The sequence below is a fragment of the Parus major genome, chromosome 3 (genome assembly GCF_001522545.3).
Source record: "Parus major isolate Abel chromosome 3, Parus_major1.1, whole genome shotgun sequence".
NCBI classification, from domain to species: Eukaryota; Metazoa; Chordata; class Aves; order Passeriformes; family Paridae; genus Parus; species Parus major.
The window spans coordinates 19,745,418-19,767,481 of NC_031770.1; the positions used below are offsets into that span (position 1 = coordinate 19,745,418).

General features: G+C 37.7%; 1 protein-coding gene across 9 annotated transcripts in view; it reads left to right on the forward strand.

The window, feature by feature from the left end:
* Positions 1-22,064, forward strand: part of ESRRG (estrogen related receptor gamma) — a 389,158-nt gene that overhangs the window by 231,864 nt on the left and 135,230 nt on the right. The gene's annotated exons all lie outside the window — the stretch shown is intronic.

The window sequence follows — 22,064 nt, forward strand, 5'->3', positions numbered from 1 at the left end:
CGGTGCGGTGCGAGCGCCCTGCCGGGGGGCGCCGCTCCGGACCCGCGGCGTCAGCGGCCGGGGAGGCGGCGTGGGGGGCATTTGGCGAGGTCCGCGCCGCACGGCGTGTCCCTCCCCGCGCCTGCTGCTCCCTACAAAAGGCAGCCGAACACACTTTTTGAGGAGCCGCAGTTCTTGGCTGGCACTTCTCAGGCACCTGGCGGAGTGACTCCGGCGGAAATCGTGGCGCCCAAACACAGCCGGGCGGTCTGGGGCTGAGGAGCGCCTCCTGAACTTGATTTCAGCCCGCAGCCGGGATTAAATATTAGTATATCACGAGAGCTGTGACCGGTTCATTTTTCTTCGTGTCGAGCCGCTTACGCCGCTGTGCCCCGGTGTTAGGCCGGGAGTGACAGGAGCGCCGAGGAGAAGCCCCGGCCGGCAGGCAGCCCCAGTCGCGGCCGCGGAGAGGCTGCACAGGAGGTGACAGTGTACTATAGGTAGATGCCCACTAGCTGTCCTTACTGCCTGCACAGTGCATGGCTGGTGGTAATTAAGTCAGGCATGAAAAGTGAATTGCCGTGATCGCATGCTAGGGAGATAAAACGGGAAGTAACAAATAGCCTGGCTCGCAGGAATACGGTTTGGGAAGGGGACGCGGGGAAAACCCACTGTCGTGTTTTGGGAGTAAAGAAAAGAAAATAAACCGTGCCCTCTCAGCTGTGGCTTATATGTCAGCGCTCTGTATATACTGTAAGATAGCTTCGTAATGTAAGAATGCAGTTTTCACAGCTTTGACTAACTAACACTTTTTTCATAAAATATATAAAAAGACGATAAGTTGAGTATTTTTGTTTGCTTTGGGTTTTTTTTTTTGTTTTTTTTTTTTTTTTGGGTTTTTCCCCCCCCCCCCCCCCCCCCCCCCCCCCCCCCCAAAAGAAGCTTTCTTGAATTTACCTTCTTACAGCTAATTTGAATGATTAGTTTAGATAAGCCTCTTAGAGTAGATGCATTTAAATGAAATCGGGGCACATGTCTTTTTGGCTCTGGTGCAAGATTCAAACTATTTTTTTTCTTCCTCTGACTCAATTAAAAGTCGTCTCAAACACTCTTAATATATTGTCTGAGTGCAGGGCTGGAGGTATGTGGGATTGAGTGGACACAGAGGAAGAACTAGCATTCAGAAACATATCTGCTACTCCATCTCAATTAACAAACACCAGAATTTTACATGTTATTAATGTTCATAAGAACTGTGATTTGACTACATACTGTAACATGCATATTCGCATGTAAGCATAAGGACATACAAATAGGAGTTTCTACGGCTCTTATGAATGAGGGTAGATAGGATTTGAGCTAAAAATTGTCCGAACATTTTGGGAGTGCACAGACATCTGTCTGACCATCACTAGGTATGCTTTGATTTTAAGGCAGAGCTTGTTAAAGAATGCAATAACTTAAAGCCAGCTGCAGTCTTAGCTTTTTGCTCTTTCAGCAATAACAATAGCACTAATAATTACTAATAGTTAATAAGCTAACAGATGCAATAAGTATATCTGCTCATTTTGACATATGTGTCAGTTTAATAATTTTAAATGAATCACTGCGTTCATAACAGGAAATCTCCTTCAACCTCTGATTAAAATGTAACGTTGACTAAAGGATTATAGAGCGGACTTAATTTTACTGACTGTTTTAACAGTTGTCACAGCTGTTGGAAGAAGGAAAGGCAATTGAAACACTCCAAAAAAGCAGGGGGGGTAGGAGAACAGGAGTAGTTTAGTAAATTTAAACATGGTTTTTGAATGCCAAACGTAGAAAATTGAGGATATTTGTAACTCCAGAAGGCTTCTGTGCACTATGTATGTTTGCGTTTCGTGGCTCACTGTGTGTCATCCATTTGTACATGTAGCTGCTTTCCCAGTTTCTCCATGTAAAAACGTGCAACAGCATTTAAATGTGAAACGAATTCATCTGTTCCCATGCATAGATATTCATCTTACAACAGAACCGATAGAATACGCAGGTGGCAAGAAATAAAGGTTGCGTAGAATGGCTGTAACATTTAAAAAGTGGACGTGGGTGTCACTTCATGTGAGTACTTCAGTGCTGTGATGATTGGTGTACGTATTTTATATTTTTCTAGCCATTCTCGTGTTGCGATGTGGGAATGGTGTGTGGAGTCACCCTGTGAGTCTGGCTGGGTTGTGTTTGTATATGGATGAATATGAGGGTGCATGTTATTCACATGTACGTGTGTTTGCGTGTGTGCAGGCTGATTATGTGCTAAACATAAAAGCTTTTATGTCAGTTTCACTCTTTAAAATATTTTGGTGTAGCCTCAAGTTGCTGAAGTATTTTTTTACAAGTGTCTTTCATTTGTAAAGGCAGGAAAGAGGCAGACTGAAGAACGCTTCTTTGTGAAGTGGGAAGGAGCACTTGATTCCGCTCCACGGTTTCTCCAGGCTCTGAAGGTCTTTAACCTTGCCCGTTTGTCTTATTAGACAGCTTGTTGCAGTTGTTCCTGAGAAATAAAGCCCCAGGCTGGTGTTCCAGTGGGTACCCAATGTGTGGGGTGGCACTCAGCCCCGGGTGGACACATGGTCCCTTCCTGGGCTCTCTCTCCCAGGGCTCTCCCCTTGGGCAGCAGGCAGGCCTTGGTCCCTTCTTCCTTCCCTGTTTCCGGTTGTAGGGCTTTGCTTTTTTGGTTCTGCTACACTGCTGGCAATTTTTTGAATCCTGCAGAAAGTATAAAGGGTTTGTGCTGAAATGCCTGTCTGGCAGATTTTCCTTCACTGGAGCTTACCCCTCTTTTAGTGATGGGTGCTCATTTTAATGTGTTTATGGTTGTGCTCTTTTATTTACTGAGCCTGGTGCGTTGCAGCGGTAATTAACCCATGTTATTAGCAAAGCCCTTGTGGATATCCATTAATTCTCTTCAATGGCTGATCTTTTTTTCTGTACTTTTCCCTCCTGCTTTTTCCTAAGAATCGCCGTCCTTTTTCTCACAGACCTTAAGCTTTAACATTTCTTAGAAATTTCTTTTTAAACTGAGGCAGGTAGAAGGGCATCATCCCCATAGTTCCATAATAAAGAATAACTATTGTCTTAACAAACTGTTTTCAAAGATGCTAATGGGAAGCAAAACAACTGTGAGAATCTGTAGGGAACAATTTATTTAATTATTATTTTTCAAAACACATGCTTAATGATAAGAAAAGAGATAAGAATTTTCTTAGCTTTTTTTGTGTGTAGCTGCATTAGCCATTGTGAATATTTTAGCATTCATATTTTAATCAGATTTCAACTTAGTTAATAGCACTTTGGGCATTTAAAAAATATTGAGCCAGCAGAAAAATACTTGTGCTTGCACTGCTGAGAAAAGATAAGGGCCACCTCATTAGCCAACCCTACTTTTGCAATTAATTTCAAATACATGGTGCTATTCATCAAATAGAGAAGGTAACTTGTCTATGATAATATTTAACAATACTTGAAGCCCACTTTGCTTAGAGTAGCTAAAAAGTATGATATGTCTATTCTCACAGATATGTCAGTCCGCATGCTATGCTGCTATTTCTGTATGTTACAAAGTTACAATAGAAAAATTACGCTATAAAAATAGAATATATTCATAAATAAGAAGATTGTTCATTTTACAGAACAGTTTTTAAAGGACTGACCCTGGCCTGCAGCGAGGTTGCTTGCACCTCTGTGGAAGTATAAGTAGGAATTGAAAAAATGCTTATTTAACCTTTTAAGAAAGTATATAAAATTTTAATAATATTCTAAGACCTTTTGTCTTAGAATAAGTAAAATGTATAGGAGAAGTAGGAAAAAAATATGGAAGGAATTCTTGCTCCTATTGAAGCCTGAAGTAGCCTCTGTCTGTAAGACAAGCTTTGCTATGAATTTTTTTCCACAGCAAATTCATGGAGGGAAGAAACAATAAAATGTTGATCCGTTACAAGTGCATATGAGCCTCACGCTCACCGAGCTCTCTAGAGGAAATCTGTGATTATGCTGGGCCAGTTTGTTCAGTTTTTATCTCTTTTACATCCACTGGCCTTGTATTAAATTGTCATTGTCCTAAAGCACATGAGAGAGAAATGAATTGCATTTCTCGACATGCTCTGACAGTGAAATATTTAGCCTCTCTGTCTCCAATCATACTCATATGTATGTTTGATAGTGCAGGGATGACACCAACAGTCGCTGTAGCTTGACATTCCACTTATTACATGTTCTTTTACATTTCGTGTATCGTCTTTTAGGCTTGACTTAGGGAGTCATACGTGCGCAGTCGTATCTGTAGCAGCGTGTACATATGTGGTTTTGTTTTGTGTGCTTGCATTTTGTGTGAAATCTTCTGCCTGTGCACAGCAAGTTTTGTGTTCAAACACGTTTATATCCATGCTTCTGTGTGTGTTCCAGGTGTATAGTGTATTCCTTTTGCAGCTTTGGCAATGTACATCTATTGTGTGTTAGCCACAGACATATACACAGTAAGTATATATGTATGCAGAGCTATATAACTTCCCCCTGTGCAGTTGCTTGTCAAAAAGCAGCTGCCTTTATGTGGTTTTATGTGGGTTTTTTCTTGTCCATGAGAAGAGAGCTGGCCAGCAATGTAAAGTATTTACACCTCATTTTTTTATCAGAATCTCCAGGTAATCTAGCAGGTTTTGTATTGTACTCTCAGTTTTGTTTTTAAAAGATGCTGTATTTTTTCTTAATTTTTTTTTCGTTCAAGTAAATGAGACATCTAATATTTATGCACATTTCTATAAATTTTGGCTATCAAACAGAGACTAATTTTTATAGCTAAATATGTCCTTGGACATACAGTTATATTTACATCTAAAAATATAATTATTTTTAGGGGTGAAGCTTCTTGCATATGATTGTTAATATACATCATTATATCCTCAGACAAAAATATAGAATACATACATGGTTTTACTGGTCCTTAGTCCTCTCCAAAAGTCCTATGGTTGTGGGGTTATTTTCCTCTTTTGTTATGGTTCTGTTGTCCAGGAGTAAAGATACTATGAAACACTAAAGAAAAATATTAATCTGAATTGTATACTGCTATTTCAGATAGTATTGCTTAATTTTTCTTTAAAAGACTTGGTATTGCTTTATCAGTAGCACTTTGGAGAGTAACTTCTATAGGATATTGCCTTTTGACTTATGTGTCTTATGAAGCAATTTATGTATTTTCTGTGTTACAAAAGCTTTAAATCTCTTGGGTTTGTTTACATAATGCTTGTAATATTTTTCAATTTATTTGTATTTCCTTCAAACAAAGAAGGGGTTTTCTCTTTGCTGTTCCTTAATGTAGCAGGTTTTCATCAAAGGGAATCTTATCTAATTTCCAATTATTTTCCTCTTTTAAGTAGTGTAGCTTTTTAATCAGAGCATCGTTACCCATTTCTTTTAAAATTGAAATAAAATCTATTTTTTCACTTCAGCTTCTTATATTTGCTAGAAAAATGTCTATTAGCAGCCTAATGAAAGCGATAGAAGTGCTTTTACAGAGCATAAAACATGCATATGCTGTTTTTCTGTACCGCTGAATGTCTTATTCTTACCGTGGGTCACCATCCTGAATTTTTATTTAATCTAGATGAAGTTTTCTTATTTAGATCAAAATTATTTACAACACAAAGCAAAACAAACAACAACAAAAAACTAACCGGCAAAACTTAATATTCTGTGACACTAATACAGAACCTTAAGTATGAAATTGGAGGAGGATCACCATATACTGTGGTAAGTTAGTATAGTGGGGTGTATGAAATGGAAGGCTCTTGTCCTTGGTCTAATCAAGCCATTTATAATATCCTTGTACAGAATTGTGCACATTTATTTATATGATAACCTGCTGAAATATGATTAGTTACCCCTATGCACACGAGACAAGTCTAAATATATCCTTTCATCATACAATGAAAATTATATTCTCTTTTCCTGAGTAAAAAGTCTTTGCAGGTTTGAGCTGCTGTCTTTTTGGGTGAGGGCAGGTTCTCTTAAAAGGTTGTATTCTGAAACCAAACTTTAAGATAATGTGATTAGAGTTTTTTCAAGTGATTACTCTGTAGCTTAGCGTAGATGTCTCTTACCACTCTGTGTGTTTTCATGTTGCTATAAGTGAAAAAAAAAACCGCACATCTCCTTTTCATCATTTTGATTGGAACTACATACCATATGTAATGTGTTTTGGCAGCACTTACCTAGCCAAAGAAAACAAATTAATATTAGCCATGCTGAGGGGTGTCAGAAGTATCACAGATGTGTCGATTTAGCTTTGCTCCATCACACACTCTTTCCTTAAACAACTGGTCAAGCTGTCGCAAAATGTAGCGTTGGCTACAGTGAGATTCTAATAGGTGTGATCAGAGATTGATGGCTTTGGCAAGTTAGAATGAGAAGATGATGTGGAGTTGCTGTTGCTTGTTTAGAATGGCCTCAAAAAAAAAACCCCAACTCTAAACAAACAAAAAATAAACAAATATTGAAAAACCTAAAAATCTCATTAAAAAAATTCAAGCTAGCTGTGTGCACACACACACACCCCCCCACACCCCCCCTGGCCCCCCAAGCCAGCTAGATATGAAACAATTTTAAGTCCTGTCGATGTAGAGATGCTGGTGAGTGAAATGAAAAAGTCGTATCTAAAATGTACTGCTAGCTTGTTCCTAAGCATTTCTGAAATTCTTTCCCATATAAAGGTGCCAGGATAGTGGGGAGGAGGTGATCTGTTTTATTAATCTGTTCTTACCTGTGGTATTGATGCTCTTTTGCTCTGTTTCTGGGTTTGTTTCTAGAGCTGCTTTTAGAAGAGACCCTTTTTTCAATGTCACATATGAATATTTTTAAGGAAGTACAGAACAAGAAAATCTAGTAAAAACAGTAGTTAACTAAAAAGTTGAAATCATACTCTGTTATGTATCATTGCAGAGTACTATTGGCAGTTTGTACAGTTTTCCACATATTGAAAATGTGTGAGAAATAATCAAGCAATTTTCTGTGTATTCTTTATTTACTTTTAATATTTTTTCTGTCTTCAAATTGGCTGTAGGATTTAGTTTCTGTCTTTGTGAAGGATGAATGCCAGTGTCACTTTATGTTTAAGTTGGTATTTTATTGCTTTAGGTGAACTGTGATATACTCAATTGGCAAATACTAATGCTAAAAGAGTTTTCAGAGGGGTTAATTTCAGCGAGTCTATGAGGCTTTCTCCTGCACAATTATTTTTTCTCTTTAAAGGGAAAAAATAGGTAAAGCATCTAGTTAAAAAAAACAATGTTAAAACTCACCTGCCATCTAAAATAGATTTAGAGTGCATTTCTAAAGCAAATGCCCATATATTGCTAGAAAAATTATCTTTGAAGAACAGTAAAATTCTTATATCAAAAAGTGGATTTATTTCTTTTTTCACCCCTTACCCAAGGTAGTTTAATGATCTGTGAATGCAAGTTTTTATCTACTGAATTATATTCACTTCCCCATCATTGAAAGAATTCCCTGGCAGTGTTCTCATAGCGGCCACCACCATGGTGGGACAGACGAGAAGTGGCACGAAATGCCACGTCTGCATCCAGCTGTTCCCTTCAGCATTAAAGGGGTGACACTGGGATTCCCTGTAGCCGGGTGACATCCAGGGACACCCCATCCATCGCTCTCCTGGCCTGGCAGGAGCCGCTCGGGCCCAGTTGGTGCTGGGCGGCGCGGAGCAGCCGCCGCTGGAGGCTGACATTGCTATGAATGACACCTGTCCCATCAATCACCAGGCCCTGGTGTCACAGATGGAGAAACAACAATCGGCCGCATTACCCGGCGCTGCACACTTGGCTTAATTCGGCTCATTGTTCTCCCACAAATCTCGAGGATGGCTGGTTCTGCGCAGGGAGTCCGGGCAGAGGCGCGGGATGGGCTCAGGTGGTGGCGCGGGCCTGCCCTTTGCTGCTCCATCAGAGGCACTCGGGGAAGGGCTGTCACTGGGGGAAGGAGCCTCCACGCAGGGGCTGGAGCTTCCAAGGAAGGCTGTAATTAATCAAAGAGCTGAAACTCAGGATTTCTCCTGGCGCTCCAGAAGTTTTCATTTAGCAAGCTGAGAGCACCCAGCACACAGCCAGGTTAATGTTTAACTCTTCAAATACTGCACCCATCCCAGGAATACACTGTCACCCTGAGGAGAATGAAGGGGGTGCTGTGTCTATTTCCTATGGCAGGTGAAATCTTCAAAGCCGTGGCTCTTCTGAAGTAGTTGGTCTGCTATTACTCCTCAGTAGTTAGCAGTGAAAATTCTGTATCTGAGACACTGAATGAAAAGAAGAGTTGCCGAGAGGCTTGTTTGGGGGAGAGTGGGGAATTTCTTGTTTCGTTTTTGTGGTGAGTCTTTCAGTGCCAGGTGAAGGCTGGATCATGAGAAATCATTGCCCTGTTCCAGACAAAACCAGAAAGGTATGTAAATGCCTTCAGACACCAACCATTTTCCTTTCTTTCTTTCTTTCACTTTTTCACCCTTTGTGAATCAGAGACAGTTCTTAGAGGACAGGAGAACAGAATAAACAAAAAAGCAAATAGAAATAATTTCTTTTCTACTGGTAAGGCCTATGTCAGATCTCTTTTGAATGCATTTAAAACATATTGCTTCCATGCTCTTTTCCGAGTAGTACCAGATAAATATCTGTGAAGTATTGAGATGGAAGTGGTCATTCTTCACAAATTTTTTCTCATTTTTTTCTCTCCCCATGTTCCTTTTGTGTTAAGCACTGTGGAGTGACTGTATTTTTGTTGTGAGCTAATTCACTGCTGCTGGTTTAGTTACAACTAATATCAAGCAGAAAACCTGTGACATGCCAGAAACAGGCTACAGCGTGCTGAAGACACAGCTTGTGTTTGATTGTGTGTAAATACAGTTAGTTAGTTGGGTTTATCTGATAGCCTGGCAGAAAGAGAGAGGAGCAGTACAAACTGTTTTCAGTAACTGTGCTGTTCATACACCTGATAAGATTGAGAGTGCTTTTGAACTACTGATATGCTTTGAATAAGAAAAGAATAATCACATCCATTGGCACCGGCTTATCAGGAATGAAGTAAAATGCCAGCACTTTTACATTAGCAAAAGTAAATGTTTTAGACACTTTGGGCCTTTTTTCCATTTAAATTAAATAGCAGGGTGCTTTTGAGTGTGCTGTAATGAATGGAAGGATTTATTACCTTGACAGAATTACAGGTGAATGTGTTGAGAGAGGAGTCCTCGGCAACAATAACAGCTCTTTTGATAAGTGGCTACTTCTGTTCATGCTTTTGGTACAGAAATGCAGCAATTTTATCCCTTCTTGCTTTGTGAAGTGCAGTGGCTAACTTAAAATGTGCAGTTCTTCACAGTGTTACATACTTGTGCAATTTGTAATATACTGGCAGCACATTTAATATTTGGCACATAACACAACTGTTCATAAAATAATGCTTGATCATTTACTAGTGTGTCCGCTGCCTTCAGTTGCTGTGTATTTTCATGTTTGAAAAAGAATGTATCTCAGAGTATTTGCTTGGAAGGCAAGGTATGATTCATCATTAACTTACCCCAGCAGGCATAAAGCATGCTCAGATGCACTATTATTTCCTCAAAGTTTGCTGATTCGTATTTTTGTACTCTTTTTAAATTTTATTTCTGTGTTCTTTCACATGCCTACAATTAATTCTGGGTTATTCAAATTTGAAGAATGATAGTGCAAGAGTATATTTGATTGATTTTGGATTATTATTGATTACTGTCAATGAGATCCCTGTGACACTTTGAAATCAATGATATGTGATAAAGCTAAAGCTCCACTGTTCTGTACATTAGGTAGCAGTCAGGAATTCAGGAACTGAATGTTCACAAGCTATAAATTAAGACAACGTTCAGATTTAAATAGCCTTTTGTTTGGCATTTATTCACCAAAATATGTTTCTTAGGAAAGTTAGTTTTCCCAAATGCAAGCTTTCAGTAAAAGAAAGGTCACTGATATAAGGTTTATTAAATTTTAGCTAAAAACAACTGGCTCCATTTGGGTGTAAAATAATTTAAGTACTTACTGCAGGCAACCTTCATGCTTTAGAGCTGTTGCTCAAAGGTTTCATTCTTCTATGAAGATGTCAACTGTAAATATAAAAATGCACCACTGAAAATGTAATGGTTTAAAGATTCTAGCAAATAAAAATTCCTGCCTGGGGAAAGCACTATAATCAAAATAAAGTAGTCTTAACTTTTTTTTTTTTTTTTTTTTTTTTTTTTCCTGGAGTCTGCACTTGAATAGAGTGCTTCAATGCAGCAGGTAGCAAGGTTGGTAAAGAATGCCAATTTTTATTTATTTATTTTAATATTTATTTATGTATTTATTTATTTATTCTCTCCTACCAATGATAATAGTCTCTCTTTGGAATCAGCAATACACTTCAGCCACTAATACAGGCAATATGTAAGCTGCTGCCGCTGCCTCTAAAATTTGGTATCCTGGCATTTAAGTCAACTTTATAATCTGGCAAAAACCCTACTTGGCAATATTAAAATCTAGCTTCTGAAGCACTTTCATTTCTGAAAGCTTTTTATATCTTTTTGTATCTCTTTAGCATATATTAAATTTCTCAGGAGCAGTGGCCTGGATGTACACTTGATGGATGACTAGGGTGGGGATTCCTCTCCCCCTTATTCCCCACCCTTTTTCATTTTCCCCTTAATTTTTTAAAAAAGGTGTAATACTTTTGTGCATTAGGTAATGCTGGGACAGGATTACTGCAGATGAAGCTGTTTGACAAAATTAATGTGGGGTTTTTGTACCATTGTTAGGTAAGTTAGGACAGATTTTTCCAAGGCAAGAAGGACAGTCTGCTGCAAAGGTCTTACTTGCATCTGTTTGAAGAAATCTTTAACTTCTACTGAAGTGGACTGATTCAAGACTAAATGGAAAGAATGCCATTCATTTTAGCAGGTTTTGGATCAGTCTCTATAATTGATTTAAAAAAAAATGAATGATTTGGTAGTATTTTAAAATAAATCAATCAAGAAGTGGAGCCTGTGTCCAAGGACTCACTGCCAGGATGTGACATTTGCACCAGTATAGAGTAGCCTAAGGGACTGTGACCAGGAAATACTAAGATTACCCCATAATATTTTCTGTGTAAGCTTAAAAGCAGTGTTGGCATTATGCCCGTGTCTTCAGCCTTAGCTTTCCTAAAGAGGAGGTAAAAATCCTTCAGATGGAGATGGTAAGACAAAGCGAGACTGACTCTTTTTTTCTTGGTTTTACATCTGAATTGCAAGAAAGGTTGAAATGCTGAATTTACATAAAGACTGATTCATATTGGTTTGTTTCTGGTGATGAATCTGGGGTGTAAAGCTGTAATGTGGAATACATGTGTGTGCTTGATGCATGTCACCTTTTTATATATATATATATGCAGCAACACCTTGGTGTTCCTATGCAGAGTTTGGAAATCAGAGTCATTCAGCCTGTGTGTCTTTGCCTATGGGATACAAAATAAATTTTAATAGATGGAGAATTGCCTTGACTGGCCTTCAACCAACATTTTATGAAAAGGTTTGTATAGTGTTTAAGAGGTATAGGAACTTGGCTTTTGGACAGAATGCCTTTTTCTCTTTGTAGAAAGAAGTAGGCCAAGATGGCATAACAGGATAAAGGAGACAGAGTTTGCTCTCCAAATATTCTCATGTCAGTTTATGTTATTTTAGTCATATAACGAGTACCATAAGGTGGGTGTGAAAGTGTCATTTACTGCCCTCCATTTAAAAGGTTTTTCTAGTGCAAAACTTTGTTGTAGATAACAGTACCTCCATCTGAGTCTCTGAGTTGGTAAATGTGCATGATTTCTGTCCCTGATCTCAGTGCTTCCTTATTTTGCTTCCATGTGTTCACCAAACAAAAGATTTCTGTTTTCATTTGGTTTGTTTCCATTGAGTTTCTTGTTCTCCTTGGCTATGAACACTATGTAATTTCAGACCTGTTCCTTTAATCATAGATCACATTTTTGTCTTGGATAAAGCAATCCAATTTTTGTACAATTGAAGCCTTAGGTGTGACTGCATGCCCTTTTTATTTTTTTTTTAATGCTTGTGTGTAGATTAGTGTTAAGAAACAAAACCTGATTTCTACAACAGTAATATCTTGAATTTCATGTGAAAATATGTTGAAGGAAATTTTTTTTCTTGACTCTGCAAAAGCCTGTTCGTGTAAAGGTTCAGAAAAGGATGCATTATCAGCATTCAGTACTTCTGTTAGAGCAAAGCCTATTATTTTATTAGGCACAAAGGAAAAGGTGAGTTACACAGCGTGTATTTATAAAGGTTGTGTCCATGACATTTGTCTCTAAGATTTGCTATCTGGAAAACTCCTAGAAAAGCTAGGCATGAGGACTAAATGTAAGCATGTGCATTTAAACACTGGTTTTAAATTTGAACAGTTGGATTAGTGGAGTAAGGAAAAGGAAGCAGGAAGGTCAGGTTATTCTTGTCTTTTACAGTTTTTGCACAGCAGTTGGGTTTTTGCTTCCACTTTAGTGATTAGTTTTTTGTTGGAGCTGGTGAGGATTGTCTGGGAGCGGCACAAACCACAAACCATCAGCAGGCTGCTAGTCAGCAGCAGGTGTGAACAACATAAAACAGGATTAATGCTGAACTAGAGTGTGCACTAAAAACAGAACCCCTGTCTTGGTTTTACAAGGGCAGTAAGATAGAAGCACTCTTGTCGTGTTTACTAAACACGTGTTTAGTGGACTATGTAAATGGCTCTGCTCAGCTGCAAAGGAATAAGTGCAAGAATTATTATGCATTTGAGATTTTTAAAGACACTTTTCTTCCTTTAAGACTGCATCTCTGTTACTGTTAAAGCAAAGGCAGAGAGGTAAATGTCAAGGTGTTCCAATTTAGTGCTTCAAAACTGAAGTGGAGGAAAGGGAGGATGGAACATCAGCAGTCAGTGTTTAAACTTTTTTAGTCATTGACATAGAGGAGGAGGTAGATTTTACTGTCTTTTTGAAATTACACCTTTGCAATTTAGGGTTTAATGTCTGCTTCTTTCTTCTGTACACATTTCTTTTTAAAAGGCAGCTTTTCCATTCCTTTGTGTTTGCATATTTGGGAGCTGTTAAAGCCATGTATTTATTATATCCATTACATTCAACATCAACATCTGCCTTCATTTATGCTCTGTATTATAAGTATTTTTCTCTTTCCCATGATTCCTGAACAGATTTGAGATGAGATTGGAATCTATGAAGCTGCATTTACACTATAAACATAGTTTCATTTGAAAAATAAGAAGACAACAAAAGAATAGCAAAACAAAAAAAAAAACCCCAAACCCAAATCCAAAAAACCCTCAGAAAAAAACCTCTAACAAAATAAAAAATACCTCAAACTCTCAATTCCAAACCCCTCCAAAACCAAAACACTAACCCACAAAAACCACAACTTATTTTGCCTGAACTTGTAAACATTTTCTTAAGTTCTGCAAACTCAACCTTAGGAAAAATCATCAGATCTGTTTGCAGAGCTCTGAGGAAAACCTGATCCTTTTGAAAATCAACTTCATGGTATTTCTATCAAGTCTGATTTAAGTATAATTATGTCTTCTTTCTGTGATTTACTTATGGGATTGGGATTGACAATTACTTTTCTCATAGAAGAGAATGAAGTTTTTTTAGTCATTCAGTTTCCTTTCATCACCCTAATTGCTTGCAAGTTGCCAGGTTATAGAGATGTATTTACCCATGCCTTTTTTTAAAATTTTTTTTTTATTTTTTTTGGTTCTGAAATGCTTTAGTGAGCCATAGCTGCTTTTGAGGGTTCAGATCATGTCTTCACAGACACCTCTGCAACTTCAATCCTTCTGCTTCAGGACGTCTCTGTACACCACTTTAGATAGGTACAAGACTGCTTTTTGAGGGGAAACATTGGGATAGGATGAGAGCTTTGCTTATGCCTGTTGTTCACAAGGTAATGGCAAGCATTACCCAAGCAGGAAGATTGGATACAGAGCTTAAATCTGAAGAGAATTTAGTAGGTTTGTTTGAGAGCAAAAAATAGTAAAGAATTAATCTATTTTCTAAAACAACTGGAGTAGTCACTTTACCTTATTAATTAGTGGATTTAAATTCATCATTAATAGCAATTGCTTTAATACCTACACTGTGAAAATATACCTAAAACCTTATAAAATTAGTGAGTTCATTCTTTTTGCATTTTCCCTGCACACCGAATTAAGGACATAGTTTCAATGCTAAGAATATCCATGATTGTTTCAACACTGTGAGTTTTGATAATGAAAGCAGAAGGCTTGGGAAATCCTATTTTTTCTGATGTATTAATTCATTATCAGTAGTGAAACAAGCTTACCAGCATAATACATATTTTGAATCCAAGTGTGGTTCTGTGATTGCTGCTCCAATAATGTGTGTGTTACTGTTGTGGCAACCTGGTGGTGGCTCAGAGGTTTATTTTTAAAGAGGGTGTTACTGCATGTTCGGAGTTCTGTTCATCTGTTGTTGCTGAGAAAACAGCTTATATCATAGTAGTGAAATCATGACTTGTGATGTTGTAAACTGGTTACTAGAGCTCAAAATGCTTTTTTATAACTAACAGGTAGTACATAGTTCACCAGAAGTTGCTGGTCCCAAAATAGGTTTCATATGAGTTTGCATGTATAATCACTGGGTTGTTTGGCCTTTTTTTTTTTTTTTTTTATTTATTTTTTTTTTTCTTCCCATTGGAGGTGGTAATATAAAACCTTGAAGTTCAGGATTTTCAGTTAGAACATGTAAGCATACAGAAGTTGTGCTGCTTATCCAAAGTTTATCCTGAATGCTTAACCGCTTTGGCCTTAGAATGAGTCAGGGCATCCCATGGAAGCAATCTGTCTCTTGAGGTTTTCTGTAATTTCTGGCTTCTGCCAGGTCAGAAATAAACAAGAATAGACTTTTTGATAGTGTTGTTATATCTTCTCCCTGGACTAGATGAAACTAGATGCTGTATTACTATGTTTATTATTATTTGAGTCCATAATGTGTGTTTAACTCACTGAAGAGATAAGTTCTTGTTTGTTTCAGGTTTCCTTTGCCAGTTTGGACCAGTTCTCATTTACCCATGCAGGTTTATTTACAGTCATTTTCTCTTTCCAGTTATACCAGTATGCTCAGGGGAAGCAGAATATCACACAGGACATGTCTCAACTTAGGCTTTTTCTTTTGCTTTCAACACCGTGGAATTGCTTAATTCAGATTAAAAAAAAAACAAAACCCGAAATGAGAATGATTTTTTGACTCAGTAGTGTAATTGCCAATCAATTCCATACCACGTACCCAGCTATTACTTAATATCTATATTAAGGAAGTGGAGAGGCCTTTGTCATGCTACTGTGTTTCGTGTACAGTATGTAAATATATAGGGGATTCCTGTTCAAGGACTTTGCTGACTACAAATACAAGAGATTTGTGAAAGTCGCAGAAAAGGGCACGCCATACTTTTTGTGGCAAATACAACCATACTCTGTGTGCATATATAGTTGCATAAATATCTCTGTGTGTGATGTTGTATCTTTAATTTAAGCACACTGAGAAAGGCTAACAAGGAAGTATGGGTTGTTTTATTGTAGATGAGCAGAAATCTACCTGGCGTTTGAGGGAAAGATAGGTGGTTTCATCTGTGTCAGCTCAGAGAAAGTGAAGTTAATGGGAAGGAGGTAGAGGGAAAGGCACTGTGAAAGGAAGACAGGCTGCTGGTGTTGACATAGCACAAGGGATGGGTAAAGAGGTTGGAGAGACAAATCTGGATAGTACAGGACTGCACAGAACATATGACTGCTTACATTTAATACCTTTTTGCAATATGATTTTTAGAAATGGTCCTTCAGCAGTGATTTTAGTTAATACTGAAGTTGCCTGCTGACTTGAAAATGAAGTTAATTGCTTCTGCTTATTTGGACAGTACATTTTGTATAAAAAGGACAAATTCTGTGGTACAGTGATACTGGTGCCAGTCAAACTCTGCCAGATGTGTCACCAGATCTTTCTTTTTCATTTATATTCTTGTTCAAAACATGTATTATAATTTTGGGTGTCTTCTTCAGTGTGATTTGCCCAGCGTTCCATAGAGGAAAGCATGACATGAAATTACTAATTTTTGCAGTCAAAGAGAGACCTACTGCCTCAGCCTTTGTTTGCATTTTCCCTAGCAATGCCAAGTATTTTGTAATAAACTTAGTAGTTTTATATATCTCTTAAGATAAGTAGAAGACATTCAGTCAGCAGACATAATCCATGATGGAAACTGAGGCTTTTCACTGGAGATATACTAGGTATTAAGATTTCATCTAAAAACTATGACCAATGTACTAGAAGATACATGTATTTACACATGAAAAAATGAGACCAGTTACCTGTGAAATAGGAGAGCATTTGGAAACTGAAGGAGAATCAAAATTTTTGTGAAGACATGAGTTTAAGATCTTGATAAGATTTCAGGCCTGTTTTGTTTTATATACAGCACTCAGGGGCTTGCTGCAGAATAGGTATGGACTTCTTTAAGCGGGGGAGAGAGGGGAAATGCGTCTTACACACTTTTAAGTAAATTGCATTTTGGTTAAGAAAGCAAATAAGCATCTGGTCATTTATTTAACTAGTTCCCACAGTGTTGTATGTAAAGGGTTTTTTCCCCTCTGCGTGCCGCTTTCTGCTACACTGATGATAATGTACCTGGAAGGAAAAGGCAGCCCAGGCTGAGGCAGGCAGCGTCAGACAGGGCGGGCTGCCATCTGTCCCACCTGCTGCATTCATGTGTCCATCTGGTTACTGCAATAGCTCATTGCGGGCTTCAGCGGAGCAACATTCAGCCTGAAAAGAAGGCTGTGTGAATTATTTAGGTAGCTAGTGTAAATAAAGAGAGGGGGAGAGGAGCAAAGGAGGGGTGTTGTGAGAGGGAGAAAGCGCTCTCTTACTCCTAGATGCTTCGGAATGTGTTAATGCATGAGAGCATTTGATTTGCATATAGATTTAGATGTATAGATCATTGTGAAGATTACAAGCCAATGAGTTTTATCTAGATTTAGATAGCTCTCAGCCCGGTTTGCACATAAAATATAGCCAGTTTCAGGAGGAGAATCTTTGGGGACTTTAAACCTAAGTGAAACTGATGAAATGTAATGCTTTTAGGTATTAATTTAGCAGAAATAAAATATTTCCTTTAAGGGCTTTCTGTGCCCTTTGTTAACCAAGAATTTATAACTGCTTTGCATAGTCAGTGCTTTATACACTCTATGTGGTTTTGATTTGGTTATAGTTACATTTATAGTCGTCTGTACTTTATTCAAAGAGGTAAAGCAGTTGACAAACGCTTTTTCCTTTTTCTTATTCTCTCTTGTTTATCAGGTGAAGATAAAATGCGGCCATCAAACAAATAATTTTCCAGCTGTCAGTGTATATATATTGTTACACAGACAAATATATTTATGCTTTTCTGCCTACATAAACATACATAGAACACTTAAATATTTTAAAATATTTAATGGAAATTAAAAGAAATGTAAGAAATTATGTAAGAAAACATAATTTCAGAGTTAGAGTGGCCTTAATAAATAGGTTTATTTTCAAGTTCCTTGCTTGAATTCCAAGATGACCACCAGAAGATTTAGACTGATAGATTATTTATTTCTAAAATTGAATTATCTTGAGAAAATAAAATAAATCAGTGCATTGAGCATAAAATTTCATCTACATCCTTCTGTTCTAAGCATTTTAATAATAGTTGTGCCATGTCAGATTTTTTTTTTAGTGTTTGAAACATTAGTCCAGTGCTGTGTTTAAAAAAAAAAATAAATAAATTTGGCTTCCTACTTCAGTGTGTTTTCTGATGTCAGATTCTTCTTGCTTTCGAATTTTGAATGTCACACTTCCCTGAGCCAAAGAACAAAACCAGGATCATCTTAAGAGGAATCCTTGAAATTGTGGGAGGGTTTTGTGTCATTGTTTTGCCTGCGTTTAGATCTGCAGAAGAAAGGGATGCAGCATCTTGAAATCCCAGCAGCCTGGCTACTTCTCTAAGATTTGCATGAAATTCAGCTGCAGCCTTCAAAGGGATTTGAGTGGATTGGATTCTTTAAGGTTAGTCCATGTCAAACCTATTAAGTTCAATTCACATGCAAAACCCTTTTTACGTTTTTTTTTAAGCCAATAAGGCTCTAGCTACTATTAAGGAGACATCATGTACTCGCAGTGGAGCGTCCATGGTAATGGATCACCCTACTGGCACGTGTAACTAACCAATAATCCACTTTGTCATCTTTCAAATTAAAAGATCTGGTGTCCTGTATCTTCCTCAGTTTGAAGAGGTGTTGTTTGCAAAAGTAGAGATCCTGGAGATGATTTTAAAGTATCTGAGTCAGTTTGCATATCCATCCTATATCTAAAATGTGATCCCCCCCATTAAATCAAGATTAATTTAGCCTTTCAAAGTAACTTAAACTCTATGATTCTTAACTTCCCAGGTCTTTGAGTTCTTACTCTTCCTGTAGAGTTATTCCACTGTTAATTTTAGGAGTACGTTATATGTGTGCTGTGCAGAATTAGGAGGCAATTGCAGGGGGGAAAAAGGATGGAAGTACTTCATGGTGTATAAAAGGATTAGTGGCTACTTCAGAACTGCAAGGACACAACTTTAAATAGAACAGCTACATTTTAAATTTAAAAGCCAATTAAAGAAATTCTGTGTATCTCATGGACATTTAGGCTGAAGCATCTAAATACCTTGTCCACCAGCTGGCTGTGAAAGGAGTGTCAAATGAACACACTTTTCCTCAATCAGAAATTATCAAAATAAATGCATGTTGGTAGGAATTTTTGTTAAATAAGGAGCACACAGCATTCTCTGAGGTTGCCTCTCCTCCTGGAGCTTTCTGCCCTATATGAGGTCTGCAAGTTTTGTCCTTCATTCTGTGGCTGGCTCTGTGTTGTTGTGCTTTGGTTTGAACATAGCAGAAGTTTTTCTAAAATGCTGGCCAGATTCTGTGACCAGGTGAGCTGAATCTTGAAATCATTTGTGTCTTTACTGCATGGAGTCAAATTGATTTGCTTCCACAGTGCCTGCACTGCCAGCTGGCCTGTCAGTTATCTGGCAGGATGCTGGATTCAAAGTCCTGATAACCACTCAAACTGACTGAATTTTGTTCTGTTTAAAAGGTTTAAGTGAGAAGAAGGTAGTATCTTCTCCTTGTGCTTTCTCTTAGAACAGTTTGAACGTCACATTTTGTGCTCAAAGAAAGCACTGCTTTTCAGTTTAGATCAAAAATGGTTGATTTTTATGTACTGGTTGAGAACAGAATATCTTTCGTTGACTTAGGGTTCCAAGTGCTCCAAGTCTTCTAAAAATACAGTTCTATTAAGCACTGCAGATAATCTTTTTTCTTGTTCTATATCTTAAGGACATACATTCCATTTTTAGAATGTGTGTTTTTTTCTAGCAGAAGGTGAAAAAGCTGCTTCTTAATGAAACACTAACTTTTGGGATTATATCCTGCAAAGGTAGCAAATTTCCTGGCAATGTACTTGAAGGAAGGGGTTAAAGGATAATAAACTCCGGTTAGCCAGGTCCACTTGCATCTTGTGAGACAAATAATTTAGATCTTTCCAGTATAGAAGGGAACAAAATGAACAAGTACTATAATTAATTGTCTTGTTTGGGCTTTTTTTTTTTTCCCCATTTTTGTTGGGTTTTATTTGTTTGCTTGAGGTTTTCATCTGCTTAAAAATTGCTCTGACCTATGTTCACAATTCTTTCTTGTGTTTCGTGACCTCCGAGAGTAATTTTTAAAGAAAGTACCTAAGCCAGGAATGTTTCAGCAGGTGACAACTCACAGACTGTTCAGAGTAGTACAGAGCTTGCAGCTTGTAATATTGAGGCCTTGTAGAATTAATATATCTATTTACAGCATTATTAATTATATAGCAATCCCTAGCATTTATGTTGCTATTGATTGCAATCCATAAACACTGCTGTTTTCCTGCTACTAGGTTGTGTTGTTATATGTATTTTTCACATGTTGGTATTTGGGGAGGTAAAGTTAATATTTTGCTGAGACAATAAAGGGAGTGAGAAGCCTGTCTAGATGTGTGAATTCTCTTGTCCTTGGCACCCAGAACTTTGTTGCTGAGGATAGTGTAACTATCTCATTGAAGAGTATAGTTGTGTTGTAAGGGTTACATATTTGTGTTGTCTTGGTGGAGTGGTTCTTTGAGCAAAAGGGTGATTTGCTATCATACTTCTTCAGAGTATTGGAGTACAAAAAACCTATTTTGATACTACTAACTCCTGGTAAAAAAATAACACATCTGGCTAAATTAAGTTTAACTCAAGTTTTTAACAACTTTAGGTTCTAGTAACATAAACAGAGGTTGTCATCCTTGTTCTTGTTTATACTTGTTGGCAGTGCCTGAATAAAGGTAGAACTGGGAGAGCAGGGCAGAAGAAGAAAGGTTAAATGGTAGAGGAGTTGAATTGCTTTAGTGACAGATTCTCTCCAGAAAGGCATAGAGTTGTTTTTAGGATTAGTTTGGGAAAGCTTGAGTTGAATGCACTTCTCTTCTGTGCATATATTGTATTGCTAATGCTGCCAGTCACTTATTTTTCATAAAAACAAAATTTACTTGCCAGAATGAGATTAGAGAACACTGGTGAAATTTGAAAAAGCCAAGTTAAAAATCACATAATCAGCTGAAAAACTGATTGGAATTTTACGTGTATTATTTTATTGTGAGGTTTTTAAAACACTAGAGCAGATTATTAAAACAGTATATATTTTACTCTTACATTATGATGATAATAACACCAGAGAAATGTTGCAGAAATTATTATCAGTGATCCAAGGGGAAAAATGTAGTTTCTCAGTCAAAACCCTTTCCAGGTTCTTTATGAATCTCTGTTTGTTCCCAGTGGAGATCTGTCATTGCTTCAAGGTAGTTCTTACAGGAAGAATCTTGCATCCTATCAGCTAGTCTTAAACATTTTCTCCTGGAAAAGCCTCACCATATGAGCTGGGAGTCCAGGAGGCTGTGTGTGCAGTCCCTCTTCGGAAAAAATGCGCTCAATCTGTTTCAGACGAGTTCCCCGAAAGATGGGTTAAATCAACTGATTGAGCTGATTTTCTCTCTTGAGGTGATATTTTATTTATATGATAAAATGCTTGGAAAGTGATTAATTTGTCAGGGGAACATCTTGTTACTGTAAATTTGCCGAATGTGTAATAAAATTGCCATAACACAGATGGGAAAATGAAGATCTTTTAAAATGAAATAACTGAGCAGTCTGCCTACATTTTCAGCACTTAAAATTAACTTAGTTAAATTTCTTTGTCATTTTTACCCCTGGAAAAATGCAGGCTGGGGAAGATTAGTGGCAAATGTGTGGTGTGAGTTTGTATGTGTTGTGGGTGGAGGGTACAGGAACAGGTTCTGTAGTTTTCCTTCTGCGTCAGAAGAATCGGATAGATCTATGAAACTTCTGCCAGGGATTGATTGAATTTTAAAAAATCAAAATATACAGGTCAGATTCTCCTTTCCAGTAGCAGAGTTTAAGAATAGGGGATCCTTATGGGCACAAACCTGAAATCATTAAGATGTAAATGAAATAGTGCTTTTGTGCCACTTTGTGCAGGATTGCTTTCAAATGAGAGCTAAATAGTGTAATACACTTTTTAAGTCTTTTTACTGCAGTCTCATATTGTCTCCTTAACTTAGATTATCTAGGGGTATACTTGAAAAGGCAAAGGAAGGAATACCTTCCCTGTGCCTGCATTGCGGTGTGTAACAAGTGAAAATAGCATTAGTGAAGGAACAGTGCCTTTTATTCATACGTTTTACTACTGCCTGTCCATTTGTCCACCAGAACGAGCCACTTATCATGCTTCTGTGTTTTTCCCTTACAACTTAAAGAATTATGAAAGGAAAATTCAATTTTTGTGTCCTTTTATGACAGGTGGAGTGGATACTGTGGTCATTTGGATTAAAAACATATCCATCACCACAAG